The sequence below is a fragment of the Tamandua tetradactyla genome, chromosome 14, assembly GCF_023851605.1.
Source record: "Tamandua tetradactyla isolate mTamTet1 chromosome 14, mTamTet1.pri, whole genome shotgun sequence".
In the NCBI taxonomy this organism is placed as follows: Eukaryota; Metazoa; Chordata; class Mammalia; order Pilosa; family Myrmecophagidae; genus Tamandua; species Tamandua tetradactyla.
Genome location: NC_135340.1, coordinates 13,503,734 through 13,526,076, shown reverse-complemented (window position 1 = coordinate 13,526,076; position 22,343 = coordinate 13,503,734). Strand labels below are relative to the sequence as shown.

Below are 22,343 nucleotides of genomic sequence, written 5' to 3'. Positions count from 1 at the left end.
AGCACATCATGCTACTATTAACAACTGCCATTAGTATGGTATAATTCATAAAAGAACATTTTTATAATTGTTCTATTAACTATAGTCCATAATTTGCAATGAGGGTCACTGTTCATATTGTACAAGCATTTCTTTTTTTTTTTAATTTTTATTCTAGTAAATGTTTGCAGCCTAAAATTTCTCCTTTTAATCACAGTCACACACATGCACACACATATATATCATTTGGTACTGTTAATTACATTCACAATGTGCTACCATCACCGCCAACCATTACCTAAACGTTATAAGCAACCCAAAGAGAAACTCTGCATAACTCAAGCATTAACTCCCCATTCCCTACCTCAACCCAGCCCGTGGCAACCTGTGCTTACTTGAAACTGTTCTATACCCCAGGAAAGCCAGGTCCAGTTTTGTGGGGGCAGACCTATAGTTCAGGATGGGACCTTTGATTAGAGTGTGTCCATGGAGATGTGACACACCCAAATGTGGGTGTGGCCTTTTGATTAGATTATTTTCAAGGTGATATGACCTCATTCATTCAAGGCAGGCCTTGATTAGTTTATTAGAGTCTTTTAAAAGGGGAAACATTTTGGAGAAAACCTAGATGCAGTCATTTGGAGATGTTTGGAGTGCCGACAGAAATGTTTAGAGAAGCCATATGCAACCCAGACACAGAAGAGAAAAAATTGCTGACCCATAATAAAATCCGGAGTTTTGACCCAGGGAAGCTAAGTGAGGGCCCACAGCCACTTGGAGAGAAAGGCACTAAAATTAGAAGCTGGAAGCAAGGCATCAGCCACATGCCTTTCCATGTGATAGACACTGGACTTTCTTCCGAGTCAACGTATTTTTCTCTGGATGCCTTAGTTTGGTCATTTTTAAGACCTTATAATTGTAAACTTGTAACTTAATGAATCCTCTTTATAAAAGCTGATCCATTTCTGATAATACATTCCAGCAGTGTTAGCAAATTAAAACATAACCTATAATATAGATTCTGACTCTATGAGTTCGTTTATTCTATTTATTTCATATCAGTGAGATGATGCAATTATTTTTCCTTTTGTGTCTGGCTTATTTCACTCAACATAATGTCTTCAAGATTCATCCATGTTGTCACATCTGTTAGAACTTCATTTCTTTTTACAGCTGAATAATATTCCATTGTATGTATATTCCACATTTTGTTTATCCATTCCTCTGTTGATGGATACTTGGGTGGCAGTTGTGAATAATGTTGCTATGAACATTGGTGTGCAAATATCAGTTCTAGTCCCTGCTTTCAATTTTGGGGGGTTTCTACCTAGAAGTGGAATTGCTTGTTACTATGCTAATTCTACACTTAACTTTCTGAGGAACTGTCAAACAGTCTTCCACAGCTGCTGCACCATTTTACATTGCCACTAGAAATGAATTTGTGTTCCTATTTCTCCACATCCTCTCCAATACTTGTAATTTTCTGTTTTTTAAATAATAGCACTCTAGTGGATATGAAATGGATTCATTTCATATGACTTGCATTTTCCTAATACCTAATGATATTGAACATCTTTTCATGTAATTTTTGGCCATTTGTATTCCCTCTTTGGAGAAATGTCTATTCAAGTGTTTTGCCGTTTTTTTTTTTAAATTGCGTTGTTTGTCCTTTTATTGTTGAGGTGTAAAATCTCTGTATATATTATGGATATTAAACCCTTATCAGATATGTGGCTTCCAAATCTTTTCTCCCATTAAGTAGGTTGTCTTTTCACTTCAATGATAATATCCTTTGATGTACAAAAGTTCTTAATTTTTAGGAATGTCCAATTTATCTATTTTTTCTTTTGTTGCTTATGCTTTGGGTGTCAAGGCCTAAGAAACCATTTTCGTATATAAGGTCCTGAAGATACTTCCCTATGTTTTCCTCTAGGGCTTTTGTAGTCTTGGGTGCTGTATTTAAGCCTTTGATCCATTTTGAGTTAATTTCTAAATATGGTATGACACAGTGGTCCCCACTCCTTCTTTTGCATATGTATATTCAGTTTTACCAGTACCATTTGTTTAAGGCACTATTCTTTCCCACTGAAGTGGCCTTGGCAGCCTTGTCAAAAATCAGTTGGCCAAAGATGTAAGAGTATATTTCTGACTCCCAATGTGATTTAATTGGTATATCTATTTATCTTTATGACAGTACCATGCTGTTTTGACATGTTGTCCAATTTCATTTTTCTTTTTCAAGATTGTTTTTGCTATTTGGGGTCACTTACCCTTACAAATCAGTTAAGCGTCTAGCTTTTCAATTTCTGCAAAGAAAGCTATTGGAATTTTGACTGGAATTATATTGAATTTGTAAATCACTTTGGGAAGAATTAATATCTTAACCATATTAAGTCTCCCATGTGCATGAAATATGGAATATCCTTCCATTTATTTAGGTCTTTATCTTCATTACAAAGTTTTGTAGTTTTCTGTTTACAGATCTTTTATATCCTGAGTTAAATTTACTTCTAGATATTTGATTCTCTTAGCTGCTATTTTAGATGGAAAATTTTTCTTAATTTCCTCCTCAGATTTCTCATTATATATATATTCGCTCTATATATGTATTCTATATTAGATATATTTATTATATTTATCTATTTCTATTATATATAGAAATGCTACTGATTTTGTTTATTGATCTTATTTCCTGATGCTTTGCTGAATTAGTTTATTAGCTGTAGTAGCTTTTTGCAGATATTTTGGAACTTTCTCTATAAAGGATCATGCCATCTGAAAATAGTGAAAGTTTTACTTGTTCGTTTCCAATTTTGATTAATTTTATTACTTTTTCTGGCCTAATTGCTCTGTATTGACCTTCCAGTACAATGTGGAATAATGCTGTGATTGCAGTGAACACCTGTGTCTTGTTCCAGCTCTGAGAAGGAAAGCTCTCAGTCTTTACTATTGAGTATGATGTTTGTAGTGGGTTTTTCATATATACCCTTTACCAGGTTGAAGAAATTTCCTTATATACCTATTTTTTAAAGTGTTTTTATTATGAAGGAATGCTAGATCTTGTCAAATGTATTTTCTGCATCAATTGAGATGGTCATATGGTATTTTCCTTTGTTTTATTAATGTGGTGGATTGCATTAATTGATTTTCCTGTGTGGTACCACCCTTGCATAACTGGGTTAAATCCCACTTGATCATGGTGTATAATTCTTTTAATATACTGTTGGATATGATTTGCTAGTATTTAGTTGAGGATTTTTGTATCTATATTCATAAGAAAAATTGGTCTCCAATTTATTTTCTTGTAGTATCTTTATCTGGCTTTGGTATTAGAATGACATTGGCCTCTTAAAATGAATTAGGTACATTCATTCTTCCTGATTTCATTTTTTGGAAGAGTTTGAACAGGATCATTATCAATTCTTCTGGAATATTTGGTAGAATTCACCTGTGAAGACTTCTGGTGCTTGGGTTTGTTTGTTGGTAGATATTAAAATACCGATTCAATCTCTTCACTTGTTGGTCTGCTGATACCTTCTGTTTCTTCTAGAGTCAAGGAGGTTGGTTGTGTTTTCCTAAGAATTTTTTAAGAATCCATTTCATCTGAGTTGTCTAGTTTGTTGGTATACAGTTGTTCATAGTATCCTTTTATGATCCTTTTTATTTGTGTAATTTTAACAGTAATGTTCCCCCCTCTCATTTCTGATTTTGTGTCCTCTCCCTTTTTACCTTTGTCAGTCTAGTTAAAGATTTGCCAGTTATGTGTGTTTTTGTGCAGAAGTTTCTCCCCAGCACCTATGATTGGTTTAACTTCTCTCACTTCATTTTGTGCCCCTATTTTATTATACTTTCCATCTCTGCGACCCATCCTGCCTTATAGCAGTTCATTCTAAACTGGCCTCTCTTTTTTTCTGTAAGTTTTTTCTACCTCTCGTTACTTCCTTCTTAGAGTATCCCCTACCCCAAGAGTCAGATTGGGTCACTCTGAAAAGGTATGCTTTTTTTTTTTCATGTCTGTGATCCAGCATCAGAGACTGGGCTGAGTGTGTGCACCTCTTACCACCAGTTCTGCTGAAGTCTCTTTTATTTCCTGGGGGCCTTTTCTCTGCAGATGCTCACCAGCCACTGTGTTCTACCTTAGGTCTTGGTGAACTTGGGTCCCCATGCTTGGATAATGTGTGGGGGTACTAACTTGCTGCTGTGAGGGTCTCTATGGCCTGTATCTGCAGGGGGAGGTCCCTGGGCAGTACTGCCTCGGTGTGACTCAAGCTGTGGGGACTGAATGAGGGAGAGACTGGACTGGCAGCTCTGGCTTTGAATCTCCTACCTTTCTTCTTTCTTTTTCTTAGATTCAGCAGTTGTAGAGTCCTCCTCCAATCTCTAATCATCCTCCAGAGTTCCAAGCAAATGGGATTTGTCCTTTTTCAGTTGTTTCTGAGAGGGGCCTTTTCCAGGGGATATCTTAGGTTATCATGTTGATGGTGTCACTCAAGGCCTTTAATAAGATTTTAATTCATTTTGTCCCGGGCTCTGTCTGAAATAGCCTTCTTCTCCAGGATCCTAAACAAAAGGTTAGACTCTAAATCTGCCTTTGCCACTTACTAGCTGAGAAATCTGGAAAGTTATTTACTTCTCTGGGCCTCAGTTCCTTTGGCTTGAAATAGTCATAATGTCATAAGGATCTTGTGAGGTTTCAATTAGAAAGTATCTAGAAGGTGCTTAAAAGAAGTGCTTGGCAAATAGTAGCTTTTAATAAATGTCAGCTATTATAATTACTATCATTTTCATTAACTCATTCTGGGCTGAAGTAAATATAGTAGGGCCAGAGAAACTCTTTCTGCTACTCAGTTATGTTTTCAGAAATAAAATGACTCAGAGTTATCATTCATATTGTGCTGACTGTAAAACCCACCAATTCTTGTTAATCCCAGCTCACTTGTGGCCACTTCCATCCCACAGTTTTCATTTTCACTGTTAATGTGTTTAGTTCAAACTTTCATCATCACTTGTGCTAGTTTAGTTTCCTACCTGGACCTGAAATTCCTCCTTTCACCAATTAATCTTCCATATTGGCATGAAATATACCTTTCCAAGTTGCAAAACTGAAATCTACTTGAAATCCCTATAGTACATAGAAAATGCTCAAGAAAAATATTTTTTTATCTTTATTTCTATTTCCCAATAATGCTATGTATCACTTACAAATAAGCAAACCCTCATTCATACCCCATGCCAACACTGATGGCATTTGCATAGCTGCTGAATGACATTCATCAGTGGTATAACAGCAGTGGTTTCATATTGGGTAGATTGGACTAGAAGAACTAAGTCCAATTCTAATTCTGGGGACTCTCTAATTCTATGAAGTAGATATTGGCCGAGTCTCAGAGAATTGTTTATTGTTTTGAAAAAGTCACAAGATTTGGGGCACTCTTTTTGGGCGGGATGCATGGTCCAGGAATCGAATCTGGGTTTCCCACATGAGAATGAGAATTCCAGCACTGACCCACACGTGCACCCTGGGCACATTTTTAGGTTCCATTTTCATATGTGTCCTGTTCTAATAATCCATATTTTTATACTTCTTATTGCCTACATATATTTGCTGATTATGTTGGGTTTATAGTTTTATACATTCGATGCTTTGGGGAATCTAGTCAAAACAGTCAGCTTTTCCTCTTCATGTTTCTTGTGAACATGCTAAAGAGAAAAGGAAATTTAGAAGGGAACAGTATTAAATATTGGTTTTTCACTTTGTGAAGAAATATCCTAACTAAAACAAATGATATTTTCAAATATTAGGCTTTTCATTATTTAACATATGATGTGTAATGTATTAGAAATATAAAACAACAGTTAAATATATTTGGTCATTAGTAGTAGCTGCTATGGTTATGGATTCTCACTATTTACACATATTATCTCCTTGTAACTGCAGTCAGTTTAAAAATGAACTTGAACTTTCTAACAAATTCCTCTGTAACTAAAGCTTTTGGGATAAGCTCCTAGAGCCCCCTCATGCTGAATTTTATTTCATAGCAACTAGTTATATAGCAAGTTCCCGTACAAGTGTTTTTTAAACATTTATGTTTGAATTGCTGTGATAATTAACTCTTGCCTTGCTTATGTCTGTACTTGTACAGTTCCTTTGGAAAGCCTACTTTTTATTGTGTGATTAAGGAATTTTCCTTACATTGTTCAGCCTGGAATTGGAATAAGACCTATTCTTCTACAGAGTAGGGACAATCCCACATGGAGGATAAGCTGCCATTCAGTTAGGGAAGGGTCTTGTCCCTCAGACCAGAAACTAGCCACGAGAGGGAGGGCGAGGGCATAGATGGGACACTAAGGCCAGATTCCTCTTGGACCATGGGGGCATCATACTGACCGAGAGGCTACAGGTGCCTAGAAGTACCCTCTACTTGAGGCAGCCTGGGGTCTGAGAAGAAAGAAATATGGTATGGAGCTCATGGCTCTGAACCAGCCATTTGGGGTAGGATCTGGGTATTCTTTTCTTTGGGACCGGAGTAGGATATGGGCCATGTCTTAAGAGCCATTTAGCTAAAGCTACCTTAAAAACAACCACCACCACAACCACCTTTTACTTTTGCCAGTCAAACTTTTTTATCATCTCTTTGAGTTATTTTTGCTTATTTACCCCTTTTCCCTTAGCATCTAATAAAGCATCAGCCAGGTTCACCAGTGCTAAAGGAAACTCACCAAAGGGCTCTTTGCTCCCTCTCAGGAAGGGCTTCTGTGTGGAACTGGGTCAACTCAGGGCACAGAAATCAATAGAATCATACCAAGAGGCAGGTGAAATCTAATCTAATCTAATAGAACTCACAGTTTCTAGAGTTCTAAAAGTCTGAGTTCTATAGTATGTATATGTAATTGTACTTTGATTTAATAGGTTTTTCTAACTTAATGGAGAACTGCTGTTGAGTGAATTGTCAGAGAAAATACATGTCCATAACTCATTATCCGACTCTTAAGGCCAGCTCTGTTTCAGACTTTCAAAAGGTAATGTGGTTCACAACTATATATTACATAATGCTCCCACTGGAGTACTGTAACCAGATTAATTATTATTTCTGCAGTGAAATAAAAATATTCACACTAAGTGAGATAAAGACTATAAATAATCTTATGTCAATTCTTATCAGCTTTTGCCACTCCATGAGTTTCAAAAAATGTTCCAGTCTCAGTGCTGTTTTGATTTTGGAATTGGGCAAAATTCCAAACTTTTGTGCAGGGAAGACCAAATGCTGGAAAACCCATACATGTACACACAAAAGATCTTTAATATCACTGGCTGCCAAGTGAGGACCGGGAACTGGGCATGGAAATGAACAACAACAACAAAAACGCAGGGTCAGATATAACCAAAAGCTTAGTGCTGTTCTATCATTCTTTCCCCTTTGAACAAAATGAGTTTTCCTTATACAGAAAGAGAACACAAACAAAGATGATTAAACTATTAGAAATTTTCCTTGGGCAAATCTTGATGTCCCTTCGTTATATCAGCATATACTTGAAAGCAACTCTCCCTTAGTTAGAAGAAACTTTTTCATAGGCTTATGGAAACCAGTTCCTCCATGTGTTCATTTTAATCAGAGTTCTGAAAGGGGGTAAGGAAGATTCATCAGTGTGTTTTAAGGCCCAGGGTAGGGAAGCACAATGGGGTTTCTGAAATGAGGTTACCAGGGGCAAAGAAAAGATTGCACGAATGGGCTAGGTCTGAATCTGAGTCTGAATTCAGAATGAAGGTCATCAATGATCTTAGATATGAAGTAGTGGGTGCTAAAACCTGTCCTAACTCAGCTTTCTGAATGCTTCCTTGAAGCCTAGGAAGTTGCTGTATATATGAGATGAAACAACTGGTCTCTTGGGGCACAGCTCTGGGCTACTGAGGTGTAGAGCAGCCCCAAATGAGTTTAACACAGAGAAATTGCTTTCTGTATCAGCAAGGAGAGGCTAAGCATATTACAGTAACAAAGTGCTACAAAGTCTCAAAACAATAAAATATTTCTCCCCTTTCTTCTCCCTATATGGCTATCCACTGATAACCTTGGGCGAGAAGAAGAGAGCTCTGAGAGCATTGACTTGGCATTAGATGCTCTTCCCTAGAAGTTATACATGGCACTTCTGCTTCTACACAACACATGGCCAGAATTCGACATGTGGCACCTCCAGGTCACTAAGAAGCTAGGAAATGTAATCCTATCATGTGCCTAGAAGGCAGATGAACCAGACAAATATAGTTCTAAAAATTCAGACTAGTAATTATAGCTTCCTTCTTTGAAGAACTGTTGTATCTGGAAATGTTCTTCATACAGCAAGAATAAAAGACTCAGGCTAATCTCTGATTTTGGGAATTAGCTTCACCCACAAGGGTGGTGATATCTCTCTGCAATTCCTGCTTCTCTGGGTAGAAAGATCATCCCTTGCTGCCACTCTCTGAGCTTCATCTCACAGTGATTCAGTTCCGTGGTACCATTTTTCTACCGCAGCCTGCAGTCTAGAAGCAGAAGAGTAACTTCACATAAGGTAGCTAGGTCTGGGAATCAAAAGTTTTTACCCCAAATGTCAGAAGAGTTTTACCTGAAAGGAGTTCTTTCCTTTGACTGTGCACTAGGGAGCGGGGCCAGATTGTCCTTGATTCTGGAGTAGAGTCCTTTGCCGAGCAATGCTTCAGACACGACCCAAAACATGAGCTTCTACTTAGCAGTCATTCTTCCTCTCTGCATCCTGTCCTCTGGTCTCCATTTCCTTTCCCCATGGGGTGCCCATCGGCACCTCCCCATCCCCATGCATACTTGCAAACTCTCTAGTAAGTACTTGGGAATCATTTGGAAGTATAAGGAAAGTGAGTTGGGGATTTGATCATCCTGGGGGCTTGAGCCTTGTACTTGGGAATTTTAAGGGAATTCATTTTTTGTACCTTGGACTGTAAAGTTGAACAGTCACCAATTCAGGCAAACTTCCTCTCTTCTCATTTATAAATAAACATTGCCATTTGCTTGAGTATCTTGAGTCGTATTAGAATTGCCCATATTTTGTTCTACTCTTTGACTGCTGAATATGGATGTCATGGAATTGGTTCATAACAAGCAATAGCAAAATGTAAGGGATTGTTGCTTGCAAATGTATTAACTTAAAACAGTCTACTGAACATGCAAGGAAATGTTATATTTATGAGCTGTTCAGTGTTCCAAGTTTATTTAACAGTAAGAATCTATGTGGTTAGAGTCAAATGTTAAGTGGTTAAATAAAATATAAGTTACTGACTCACCATATCCAATTGGTATTGATTAATGCGGTACTCCTGAATATCTGAATATCTTCCACTCACAGATGTGCGCAAAATTTCTTCTTTTCTGTTTTCGCTGTCCTAGCGTTATAATCTGCAGGTGAGAAATTCTTTTCTCTCTACAGTGCGATTGTATAAAATGCTTCATCTCCCTCTGGTAAGACAAATGATGACTTTTTAGAGATGATTGCTGTAAATGTCACATTACTCTATCTGCTGCTTCTCATGATTTTGGCATTAAATAGGATGAATAAATAACATATTTTTCAGTTCTTCATTCCTCTTGCACCTAGTCATATGGCATGCTGCAGTTTCAATTTATCAAATTTTATTCTACAGATATGTTTGTGTTCCAGTAATTAATATCAGAGTAGGTATAGTAAGGATCAGGCAATCAGGAAACTTGGAGTTGAATTCCCATTCTGTTAAAAAGTATTTTTAATATTCGGTGTCAGTTAACTTCCATGAACTCTATTTTTAATCTATAGAAGCAATGTCTTGAATTAAAAATTCTTTTCTGGGGGGTGTACGGTCCAGAAATTGAGCCCGAGTCTCCCACATGGAAGATGAGCATTCTACCACTGAGCCACCCGTGTGCCCTCTTTTTTTTTGTATGCTGAATGGTGGAGTTTTATTCTTTTCCCATATGAATATCCTATGATTGCAGCACCATTTGTTGAATTGTTTGTTTATTTTTGTTGGTTCCTTTGTTTGTTTGGGAAGTGCATGGGCTGGGAATCGAGCCTGGGTCTCCCACATGGCAGGTGAGAATTCTACCACTGAACTAAATAATTTTAGTTATTCAGTTCCTGAATTAAATAATTTTAAGGCTCACTTCAGTTGGAATGATCTGATTCCATATATTCATCACCAACAAAAGATACTTGGAGGTTAGAGTTTACTGTAATTATTTGGAATCTGCTAGACACTCAACATTTTTTTTATTTTGTTAACATAATTGAGAAAAATAAAGATTTTTTTCTATAGTTCTATATAAATACTATTATTAATTTTATTTGCATGTATTTATATGTATCATGCAAAACTGTAATAAACATATAGTATGTAATATATAATTAGTAATATGTAATAGACTTATGGATTTAATACAATTTATTAAAAATTTTTTTACATGTATGAACATGTAGTTTTTGCCCCTTCATTATATACACAGATATGTAAAAATTTGAGTTAAAAACTTATTAAATGAACAAAAGGGACAAACCGAAGAGATGTGTAACCATTCACTCCAGAAATAAATATTTTTATTTAACATATTTCCTGAAGGGAACTCAATTGATTATCCATGGATCATTAGCTTTTGAAGAAAGACATTTATGTAGGAGTGCCCAAGATGATTTAATAACGTGGAAGTGTTGGGAATCATTCCCCAGTGAAGTCTAACCAGATCTGAAGGAGAAAGTGAAGATTTACAATGCTGTGTTTAATTCCTTTATATAGAAGAAGTAAGGTGATTCTTTGTGGTTCTAGTGGAGAGAGTCATGACAACTGCTTTCCTTTCATCTTTGCTCAGCACTACTCACAGGGCGCTTTCTGTCTTCAGGAGCCGTGAAAGGTCCTGGGGACGCAAGACACTGCCATGATCTCAAGAGCGTTGGTCTGCAGCAAGGTCTATGAGGCGATTCTCGTCACAATTTGAGGAAGAAGAATCTGTTTTGTGGCCTGATAAGGCATGGAGGTCCCTATCTTTAGCAGTATTCTGGAAAGAACAGATGAAAATTTAAGGATGTTGTAGAAGGGAGGTCTTGCCTCATCAAAGAAGAGAGAATAGTTCATTGGTGAGTCATCATGTTCTGATTTTATGAAGCTGACTGGTGAGTACAGGTGGTTTGATTTGATTTGATTTGTAAATTCAAAGAATACTTTTATACCGAATGTTTCAGATAAGCATTTGTTGGATAAGGTGAGGTAAACTGATATAACCTCCTTTTTCTATGAATTAACCCTAAAAAATAAATCATAATTGGCCTGTGAAAACAGGTACAGCAATCTTAATTCTCAGTAGCCTATCCACTTGGACTGTTCGGTTTGTAGTAAGAGATTCTCTGATTAAAACATCAATTAAGAATATGGGAATAAGGAGGCAAACAAAACTCAGGTTTTTCTAAGTAGCTTAAATGTTTTTTGCACTTTATTAAAAGGACCAAATGCCCTGTGTTTGTTTTATATTACTATATTGAAATGCTGGATAAGAAGCATGCACTGTAGGAGAGAATGAATTCTTGATATATTTTTCCATTAATAAAATTAATATATTTATTTTGTATTTAGATGCTTAATACTCATATTAATTATAGCTATTATAAAATCCTGCTCAAATGTAGTACAAATGCAAAGGCTCCATTTATCATCTCTGATCCTCATTACTATCTGTAAGTATCCACACACAATTAGAATTATAATACCCAACCTATAGCATTGTCATAAAGAATAAATTATATGATGATTTATTATTTCCCATTTATAAACAAAGTAAGTTTTGACTTTAGTAATTTTTTAACTTATTTTAAATAACGTATTACTATTACATCAACCTAAAGAGCCAATCTAAGCCTAGTATTTATAAAAAAATGCTTCAAAATACTTTTACATGGATGTTTAGGCATTAATTACACTCTTTTGATCTTAGTTTCCCACCAGAATATTCTTTCAGCCACAAAGCCACTAATAACATTCAGGGTCCTTCCATGAAAGGAGGCTATTCATTATAGGTGAGCAACTAATTTATGTGTCTAGGTGAAGAATAGAGAAATCTTTCATTTTCATCAATAATTGATCATGAAACTTGAGGTGGTGAAGAGCTTCAACTCTAGAGTGTGGCAGAAACAGGTTTGAATTCAAACTCTGACATTTATAAATGATGGTTATGTTACTTAATTTTTCCAAGTTTTTTTCCTCATTTATAAACTGGCAAAAGAATAAATAATTTCTACATAGGTTTTTGTATGACTCAAATGAGATAATGCTTGTAAATTGCTTGACACACAATATCATTAAAAATGATGACATCAGTAAAACATGCTGCAGAGCCATAGCTATGAATGTTATAGAGTGAGAATATATCTCAGTTCTAGACTCAGAGTTGCAAGAAATATGACTTTTTCCAAGAAAAATAAAACTCCCTTTCTACTACAGTGGACATCCTCTTACCTGGGCTTTTACTCCTCCCTCCTGGGATTCTGTCAATATTCTAATGGGTTTTAGTGGTTCCAGTACTGTTGAGGAGACATTTCTTGGTCACTGACTATCCCATTACCCAGGTTCCCATCACTCTGCTTACCTTGACCCTTTGGGTGCAGCCCCTATCTCTACACCTTCCGTGCAGATCCAGAGACACCAGGAACTGTCACTGTCCCAGCTGCCTACAAATTATGTAGACACTCCCCCTTGGGTCTTGCCTTGAACAGTAATAATCCTATTACTGTTGTCTCAGCAAAAGTTTCCTCCTGTGGACCCCATAGCCTTCTCTGCCCTTGTCTCTTTTTTTCCCTTCTTACTCTCATTAGAGAAAGATAGGGATGTATCTTCAAGTCTAGTTAGAGTTGGGAACGTCTATCCTATGTTTGTTTGGTGCTAAATATATTCCCTGTATTCAAAATTATTGAAACCACTCAATTTCCCTAAAGGTTTAATAAAGGTTTTTAGAAAATAAAATCCAGAAAATTGTCGAGCACTTTTTCAGACACCCATATGTGATAGCTAGCTTCAGGTTTCAACTTGGCCAGGTGATGATGTCCCATTGCTCTGGGGCTGTTGACTTAAATAATCAGCATGTGAAATTAATATATGGATGATTACATTTGCAGTTGACTAAGAGGAGTGTCTTCTACAATGAGTGATGTTTAATTTAATTAGAGGGAGGTTTAAAAGAGAGAGGTCAGAAAGGAGCTCAGCATGGGGCAGCCCAAGCAGCTCAGCGTACATCATCTCAGCACTCACAGCTCAGCCCAGATGTTTGGAGATGCAGAGAGGAATCACCCTGGGAAAAGCCACTGAAACCCAGAAGCCAGGAGAGAAGGCCAGTAGGCATTGCTGTATGCCTTTCTATGATGGAGGAACTCAGCTGAAAGCTAGCTGCATTTCCTCTGAAGAACTATAAATTTGTAACTAAGTAAATCCCCTTATTAAAAGCCAATCCATCTCTGGTGCATTGCATTCTGGCAGCTTTAGCAAACTAAAACAGATTTTGGAACCAGAGAAGTGGGGGTGCTGCTGCAGTTTGCAAATACCAAACATTTTGGGAAAGTTTTTTAAGTGGATAAGGGGAAGATTTTGGAAGAATTGTGAGGATTTTGATAGAGAAAACCTGAATTGCTTTGAAGAGACTGTTGATAGAAATGTGAACTCTAAGGATACTTCTCATAAGGCTTTAGACAGAAATGATGAACGTGTTGTTAAGAACTAGAATGCAGGCATTCTTTGTGGATGGAGGGCAGAATTTGAGAGTGGTGAACTTGGATATTTAGCAGAGAAAACTTCCAAACTAAGTGCGGAGAATGCAGTCTGACTGCTCCTGGAAGCTCATAGTGAAATATGGCAGGAAAGAGATAAATTGAGGACTGACTCTTGGGTACAGAGAAACCAGAAATTGATGGTCTGGAAAATTCTGAGCTTCCAGAATGAGAGACTCCAGAGAATAGTGTCCACTATTCAACCAAACATGGAAGCAGTCAGCCACTACGAACAAGCGAGGATTCTAAGATGGAGTTATCTAGCAAGGATTTGTGGAAAGCCCTTTTATCCAATGGGCATGATCCCAGCATACTGCATAGAACATCAACAAGAGTGCTGTGAGATCTGTATAGATGGAATCATTGCCAGTCTGGACTAAAAGGGACAGAAAAGGTGCAAATTGAAGGAAAAATAACTTTGGAGGCAGAATCATGGAAGCTAAGGTATGAAGTCAAGAAACTTCATGCCAGGAGAGCAAACCCAACTGTATGTGTGGAAAGGGTCAGTTTGTCCCAGAAGCAGAGGGCTGGTCTTCCACCTTGTTGCTCAAGAAGAGTTGTGCCACCTCAGGTCTCAGAGAGGGTGGAGCACATTCCTTGGAGATTGGAGAGAGCCTGGCTGCCACCCTATTATTCTGGAGGGGTGGAGCGTGTGTCCTAGAGATGGCAGAGAGGTGGGTGCAATCCTGATGTTTGGAGAGGTAGCAGCCAAAAAGAAGGTGGTCTCCCCAGTGTCCTCAAAGATTGCATTTAAAGAGAGCTTGGTGGCTGCATAGGCTCTTGGAAAGAGTGGAACTGCTGCTTTCTAAAGCCCCAAGGATAAATGACTCTCAGACTTTGAAATCTAATGGAGTTTGCCCTGCAGGTTTTCTGGATTGTTTAGAACTGGTGACCCCTGTTTTCCTTGCACTTTCTCCTATGGAAATGAGATTGTTAATCCTATTACTGTTCCTTCTTTCTATGTTGGAAGCAGATAACTTGCTCTAAGTTCATATGTCCACAGCCAGAAGATAAATTTGCTTTAGGACAGACCATGCCTATAATTGACTTTGATGAGATTTTGTATTATTTTTGATTTGGTATTGTATTTGGATTGTTACTGAAATGATTTAAGGCTTTTGGAATATGATGATGAAATGATTGTATTTTGTATATGGAAAGATTTAGTACATTGTATGCAGAACAGATGAGCATTGTTAGGCACAAAAAAGTCTGTTATTTTCTATTTATACATTAAGTATGGTTTAAGGTGATGTGTCTAGTTGCTAAGTGAAAAGGGGTGGATAGGTAATAGCTAGGTTCAGGTGTCAGTTGGCCTGGGGATGATGCCCCATTGTTCTGTTGCTGTAGACTTAAATAATCAGCATGTAAAATTCATATATGGGTGAATATATTTGTGGTTGGCCAAGGAGAGTGTCTTCCTCAGTGAGTGATGTTTAATTTAATTAGCTGGAGGTTTAAAAGACAGAGGTCAGAAGGGAGCGCAGCACAGCACAGCTCAAGCAGCTCTGCCTACCTCATCTGAGCACTCATGGCTCAGCCCAGGCATTTGGAGATGCAGAAAAAAGTCACCCCAAGGAACCGTTGGAACCCAGAAGCCAGGAGAGAAGGCCAGTTGGTGTTGCTGTATGCCTTCCCATGTGACAGAGAAACTCAGAAGAAAGTTGGCTACCTTTCTTCTGAAGAACTATAAATTTGTAACTAAATAAATCCCCTTATTAAAAGACAATCCATCTCGAGTGTGTTGCATTCTGGCAGCTTTAGCAAACTAAAATACCATGTATAGTAGATTACGTTATGTTTCACAGAGAAAATACATTCTGAGTCTTAATCCCATACCTGTGGGTGTGAATCCTCTGTAAATAGAGCCTTTGGAAGATGTTATTTTTAGTCAAGGTGTAGCCAGCTGTATCAGGATGGTCTTTATCATATTACTGGAGGCCTTATAAAGAGAAAGCCATGGGAAGGATTTGGAAGCCAGAAGTCAATGGAAACCGGAAGAGAAAGGACAGGACATCATTTGTGTCCAGCCTGAACAATATCCACCCCGAGAGGAAGCAAGCCTTCAAACATTTGAAACTATGAACCAATAAATTCCTGACCCATTAGCAGCCTGGCAAAACTGAGACAACATACCTCTTTTGACATCAAGAACGTTAGAGGGTGATGGAAGAGGGGAAGGAATGTGCAGGGAGAAAACATAGCATAAGTTGAGTATCAAAAATTTTAACTTCTACACTTGCCAATCAGGTATTTATTATAGTAAATGTGTATCTCATCCAGAATTTCATTTTGGTACATATATAACAAATTCCAGGTCTCTTATTTTCTTAAAACACTGCTAATTGACGGGGGAGAAGTTATAGAAGACAGATAGTTCTGCTATTACAGACTTGGGGGGGAGAGAATAAAATGTACGTTCACATGGAAATATCTGTATGAAAACAATTATAAGTGGAATAAGAGATGCTGTCTCAAGTAGGAGGAGAGGATGGTCTAAATAGTCTGACAAAGATTTCCTGAAGATTTTGTTTAGATGTCTCCCTACCATATGCATATAGGGCTAAATTAGATTTCATTAAATGCCAATAAGATTATTGGGAGTTTGTGAATAAGGACTATCTGGAGATATCATGATGACTTTAAGATGGGTAATTTGAAGTGGACTGTCAATGAGAGGTAAGATTATCTGGAAGAGTGGAGACAAGCAGAGACAGCATTCAAGGGCAAAAGTATAAATAAAACCATAGACACATAGAGAAGAGCCTGGCATAAGCAAAGGGATATTAAGGAGAGCATTTTGGCTTTCATCAGATAAACTAGAATATGAATGATATCCTGAAGTATTGAATATGGGTACTTGGATTTGACAGACAAGGAGCCACTGAAGTGAAATGATGGAAATAGTAATTTAGCTGCAGTAACATGACAGTGGGCCCTCCCAGGATCTAATGGATGCGGAAGACAGTGCACTTAAGAAGGAAAAAATTGTAGGGAATTATAAATGTGAGGTGATGAAGGATGGACTCGGGTGGGAGGCGGGGTCAAGACTGAGAAGATATCTAGAGGTCATCATCAGAGAACTTACTGCATAGCAGGGATTGTTCTGAGCATTTCTTTTTTCATATTCACTCATTGAGCCCCAGACTGTGAGGTTAGTATGTTTCCTCATTTTATAGAGGAAACTATATACACAGTTTCCTCTATAAAACTGAGACACATAGTAAGTCACCCAAGGCCCCACAAGTGAAAAACAGTAGAGATAGAATTGGAACCAGGGTAGCGTTACTCCACAGACGATGCTCCTTCCAACTACTTCTCAAACAACTCCAGGGATAAATCAAAAGGATTGAGAGTAGATTAGATCTAGGTGGTGAAGAAACAGAAGTCAAGTCTGGCTTCCTGGTTTTAATCTTGGATTTCAAAAAGAAATGTTTCAATATTAACACAAAAAATTGAAATGGTAGGGAGGCTGCTTCATTACTAGGTTACTAAGATTATATAAGGGTGTTTTGGTTTGCTAAGGCTGCTAGAATGCAATATACCAGAAATGAGTTGGCTTTTACAATGGGATTTATTAACTTACAATTTATAGTTCTTAGGCCATGGAAATGTCCAAATTAAGACATCAAGGGATAATACCTTCTCTGAAGAAAGATTGTCAAGCTCTGGGACACCTCTGTCACATGAGAAGGTACATGGCCGGCATCTGCTAGTCCATCTCTCCTGGATTTCATTTCTTTCAGCTTCTTCTTTTCTCAGCTACTCTGGGGGCTTTTTCTCTGTAGCTTCTCCTGGGCCTTTTCTCTATGAACTCTCTTGGTTTCATCTCTCTTAAAGGACACCAGGCAGAAATAACTGAAATAACCTATCAAAAGGTCCCACCCATTCCTTTTAATCCCAGAATGAATTAAAAGAACATGGCCTTTTTTTGGGTACATCAAAGCCTTCAAACCAACACAAAAGGTTTGTATATTTTTGCTGTTTTCTGTAATTTTATTTGCACACAGATTTGGTAAAGCCTGGTTGTTTAGTGAAGTCTTCTCCCTCTGACATTCTTCCCAGCCTCCTGAAATATGAAATTCATAGTATCCGAATGAGAAAGAGAAGTTTTCTTCTAAGTCAGGGATATCATAAAAAATGAAGTGTACTTCTCTTGTCCTAGTGCCTGCACCCGTATTTATGGCATTTAATTTTGTCATTCTTATGCAATGATTTTTGGCTCCTCTCATCTTGTTGTTGGGGTATTAATTTGCAAATAAATTATCTTCAGTAAGGTTTTCAAGAATTAACTGAGAGGGAGTACTCATACCTTGGGTCTCAGGGTTCTAAATTTTAGGGTTAATGTTTTGGCTTGATCCCTTGGTTCTATTTTGTTGCTACTATTGCAATGAACTTTAGATGATGGATGGCAGTATTCAGAGTTTCCTATAATGGCACTCTAATAATAGGAGAATTTTAAATTACTTTAATGAAAAAGATTCATTGAGTGCCTGAAATTGGTTATTTTGATATGTAGGATAATAGGTACATGTTCAGTGAGATACACTTATGGCACAATTTCCTCTGCTGGAATGACCTATTTTTTGCCACTCTTCTGAAATCAATACCACTTTGAAATATCATTTAGGTGGGCACAGAACATCTGAAAAAGGTGCATTTTTCAATGTACCTTTAATTGCCTAATAGAGACACGAAAATTACACAGTGGCTCATTAGTATTGGGTAAAGAAGGAACTGTTATGCATCTCAGGAGGTTGCAGATCACAATTGGAAGTAGTTTAATGTATATGAATGTTTGAACTGAGTACAAAGATGCTTTCATAGAACTGGGTTCTGTGGTTTTAAGAAGAAATCTTTTAAAAAAATATTTTGAATTTAATTAAAACTATGAAGTAGCAAGTTTGGTGAAAAGTCCTGAGACCCTAAGCACATTGAAGGCAGAGACAATGTTTATTCTGTGAATTCCTGTGTTTGTAAAGTTTATTTACTGTGTCTAGCAGAGAGCAGAGGGTTGAGTGAATGACAGATGCATTACAAATGAATTTGGAGAAACCTTGTGAATTGAATAGGGAGTCAAAAATGAGCCAAAAGGCAGACCATACTTTTCTAAATAATATCTCACTCATTAAAGCTGACTTTTATATTGTAGATTTTCTTAATGTTGTTTTTAAGATTGGTGACATGGAATGTCAAGTTTTAAGAGTTCACACTTTTTGCCACATGATGGCATCATTGTAGCTATTATGGAGTTTTTAGCAAACTCCAAAGCTGAAGGAATTTGTTTTTGACACATACCATTAAATGCTCGTCTTTTGATGAAGTGTATGTGAGACATTATATAATCAGTCTATAAAGGTATGACAAATGCTAAATATGCATTTGCTTCCTGTTCAAATTTAACCTTAAATTGAAGAAAAATTCCTCCATATGTAATGAATCATTCTTTCTTTGTACCCTAAAACTACTCCTTTTACATGCAAACAATGAGATTAAAAGAAAATAAATTTGAATTAATAACTTCATTAAGTAGGTTGGAAAATGCAAGTTGGTGTAGTAACATTGTTAAATTTTAAGATGGAATTTTAATTCTCATGACCATTAGAAGTTGGCGGTCTCATGTTGTTTCCTCTGAGCTACTCTGAGATTCTCATAACAGATGAAATCATGTAGTTGTTTTCAGAATGGCATTTTCAACATGTTTTCCCTCATAATTATTTTTGACCGTCTTTATGATGTTGGGTTTGAAACTTGACACCGATGGACCTAACCTTATCATAACAAAGGCTAGAAATTCCAAGTGCCTCTGAAGTTCAGGCCATTGGATCTTACTTTAGCATGGCTGTATGCTAACCATGTAGGAAACCTTAGGAGGTACTTTGTTGTACAGAATCAAAAGAAACCTGTGAATAGAATTTGAATTCTGTTTTCATTTTGGGAGGATGGGCACTCTTAGTTGTTTGAATCAGCAATTAGCTAGAAGCCAAATACATGAGATATTATCTCCACCCTGACAAAGTTTACAAAAGCCAGTTGGCCAGACTTTGTAATTAACTGTTGTATTGACCTTCAAAGTACAGTGTTGCATGGCAGAGTCCAGGGTTCCATTCCTAACTTTGCTGTCATCCCCGAACTAGTTAAACACATATACTCCCATGCTTGAAGGAGCTGGATGGCTATGATCTTCTTGCCAGTTATGGAAATCTAACTTAAAGTTTAAGAAATATCGAATTCAGTGTAACTATCTTAAATTGTGGTGTAAATATGATTTAATTGTCACATTGTAGAGTCTTATTGCCAAGACAGATTCCAAATTATAAATATGTGACCATGTTCTCTGGGAAGGTCAAAAGAGATTGCTCTAGTTATTGGGTTACAATGATTACTGTAATGAAAAGTTGTAAAAAATTTAAGTCTCTGATCTCACCATAGAATGGCCACACTCTAATGAAAATACTATACCAGTTGTAATCCAAGGTACATCACAGCAAGGAGGGGTAGGAGAGAGTTAAACTGAGTGGGCAATATTGTGTGTTTCATAAGGTTTTTTGTTCTGCCATCAAGGAATGATGATCCTACATGTGTCTTCAACTATCTCCATTTCAACAGTGCCCCAAATTCCAGCTAAATACAAACCTAAATTTCACAATCACCTAGAAAAAAATCTCTTATTTTTCCTAGTGAATTCAATCCATACTTAGCAGTTTCTGGTAACTAAACTGAAGCTGTTTTATTTGGGAAGACAATGATATAGTCTGATGTATGAATTCAATCATCAATCTACTAAAATAAATATATTTAGAGAACCTGGATAGTTCATTCAGCCATTTTTTTTCCTACTAAAGAGCAATTTTTTAAAACACCTTAAATGTGTTTTTGCATGCTTGCAGTGATGTTTGGAGGGAGCAGCACCAAAAGGGGAATGGGTTGACACAGAAGACAGAATGCAGCAGGACATGTTGGAAATTGATTCTGCTACAGATAGAAAATTTAATCATGATAACTAAGTTACTAAAGAAGGATAATTTAAAATGGATTTCTGAGTGTCTTTAACAACGTACCATTGTTTATGTTTTTATTATTATTCTTTCCTTGGTGATGGCTTTGTATGTTTTCTTTTTTATTAATTTTACTTGAATGGCTTTCACACCACCCATGTGAAAAAATTAATGGAAAGGATTGATAAAGAGATCTAGGTATTCTAGGAGCTAGGGGCATGGAGCAATAGGTGAAACAAGGGAGATAAATATGATATACTACTTCAGTAACTGGCAGAGCAATGCTGGGGGATATTTGAATATTTGAAATAATCCAATAGATTTAAACCAATAGCAAATATTTGATAATCTAAGTGCATATTTATTGACTCTCTTTTTTTCTCCCTTTTCTTTATAAGGAATCTGATGAAGGCTTCTGAATCTGTATGCAGAGGCTTTCTGGAATCTGTCTAATTCTGTATTGACCTCTACCTCAACCTTGAATTGTGCATCTGATCCTTAAAATCTGACAAATCCCATTAAAATTTTCAGCTGACAAAATACCCACCAGGACACCCGCTCCCTTTCCTCAGGACTGTGGGACTGCTTCTATGGAGAGGATATGCCCTGCCTATATTGTGCTAAGCCAGCAGAAACATTAGAAACCAGTAAGCCAAGGTCATTTGAGTGTGATCTGTATAATTCAGATTGGCTAGAAGCCTTAGCCCTTTTTAACTTCTCTGTGTATGCTTTGAAAAAGATTTATAAATGGTGAAAAGAAGGGTGTTAAAGAAAATATTGCTCTTTGGTCAGTTCAACAGAGGACAGCCCTAAAACAGAGCTAAAATAGAGAGACAGCTCCCTCAACTAAGCATTAGACCCCAAGCAGCTGTTTGCAATCAGCTTATGCAACCTTGGCACTGTGCTGCGCTTATAATGAAAGTTCATCTTTATGAGATTTCAGCAGAGCCTGGTCAAAGAGATTGGTCATTAAAGGCAAGAAGCACAGCAACTTTATAAATATAGTAGAAAGGAATGCAATTTTATTTAGCAAAGTGTTAAGGAGACAGCTTTTGAAATTTATCTTAATTTAGCCTTCGAAGGATATGACTTCGCTCTTACATGATGCTATAGAATTTCCTTTTGAAGTACTTGCTCTACATACTGAGGAGGATAACTGTGTTACCTTAATTGAGTTTGAATTCTATTGCTTTCTCAGTAAATTCTATTTTATTAGCTTATAAATTGACCATTAAACTCACACTAGACTGAAATTTCAGGGACTTTGGAGAAAACCATTCTTTTATTTAAAAAGACATTTATTTATAAGATTAAAGGTCATTTAAGAGTATACTGCTGACCTTGCCAGCTGAAAGTAAACTGTTTCTGGTGGTCCTTACAGCTATTGAGAAAAAAGTGTTTGCCAGATCAATAGCTGCATACCAGGTACCAGGGGGTGTGTTGATTTGCTCAAGCAATGAAAGCACATCTGGAATAGCAGCTGCAATTGGAGTCACCACCTAGTTGAGCTTACGATAATCCACCGTCCTCCAAGACCCATCTGTTTTCTGCACAGGCCAAATAGGAGTGTTAAATGGGGATGTG

The 22,343-nt window shown here is 37.1% G+C and overlaps 1 long non-coding RNA gene across 1 annotated transcript in view; it reads left to right on the top strand.

Annotated features, from left to right (window-relative positions):
* The window catches only part of LOC143655603 (uncharacterized), a 185,217-nt gene extending 163,754 nt beyond the window's left edge, over positions 1-21,463 (top strand). The window contains exons 3-4 of the long non-coding RNA XR_013162175.1: positions 10,854-11,088; positions 21,158-21,463. This is a non-coding gene — a long non-coding RNA (uncharacterized LOC143655603). The remainder of the gene's footprint in view (positions 1-10,853; positions 11,089-21,157) is intronic.
* Positions 21,464-22,343: the final 880 nt, after the last annotated feature.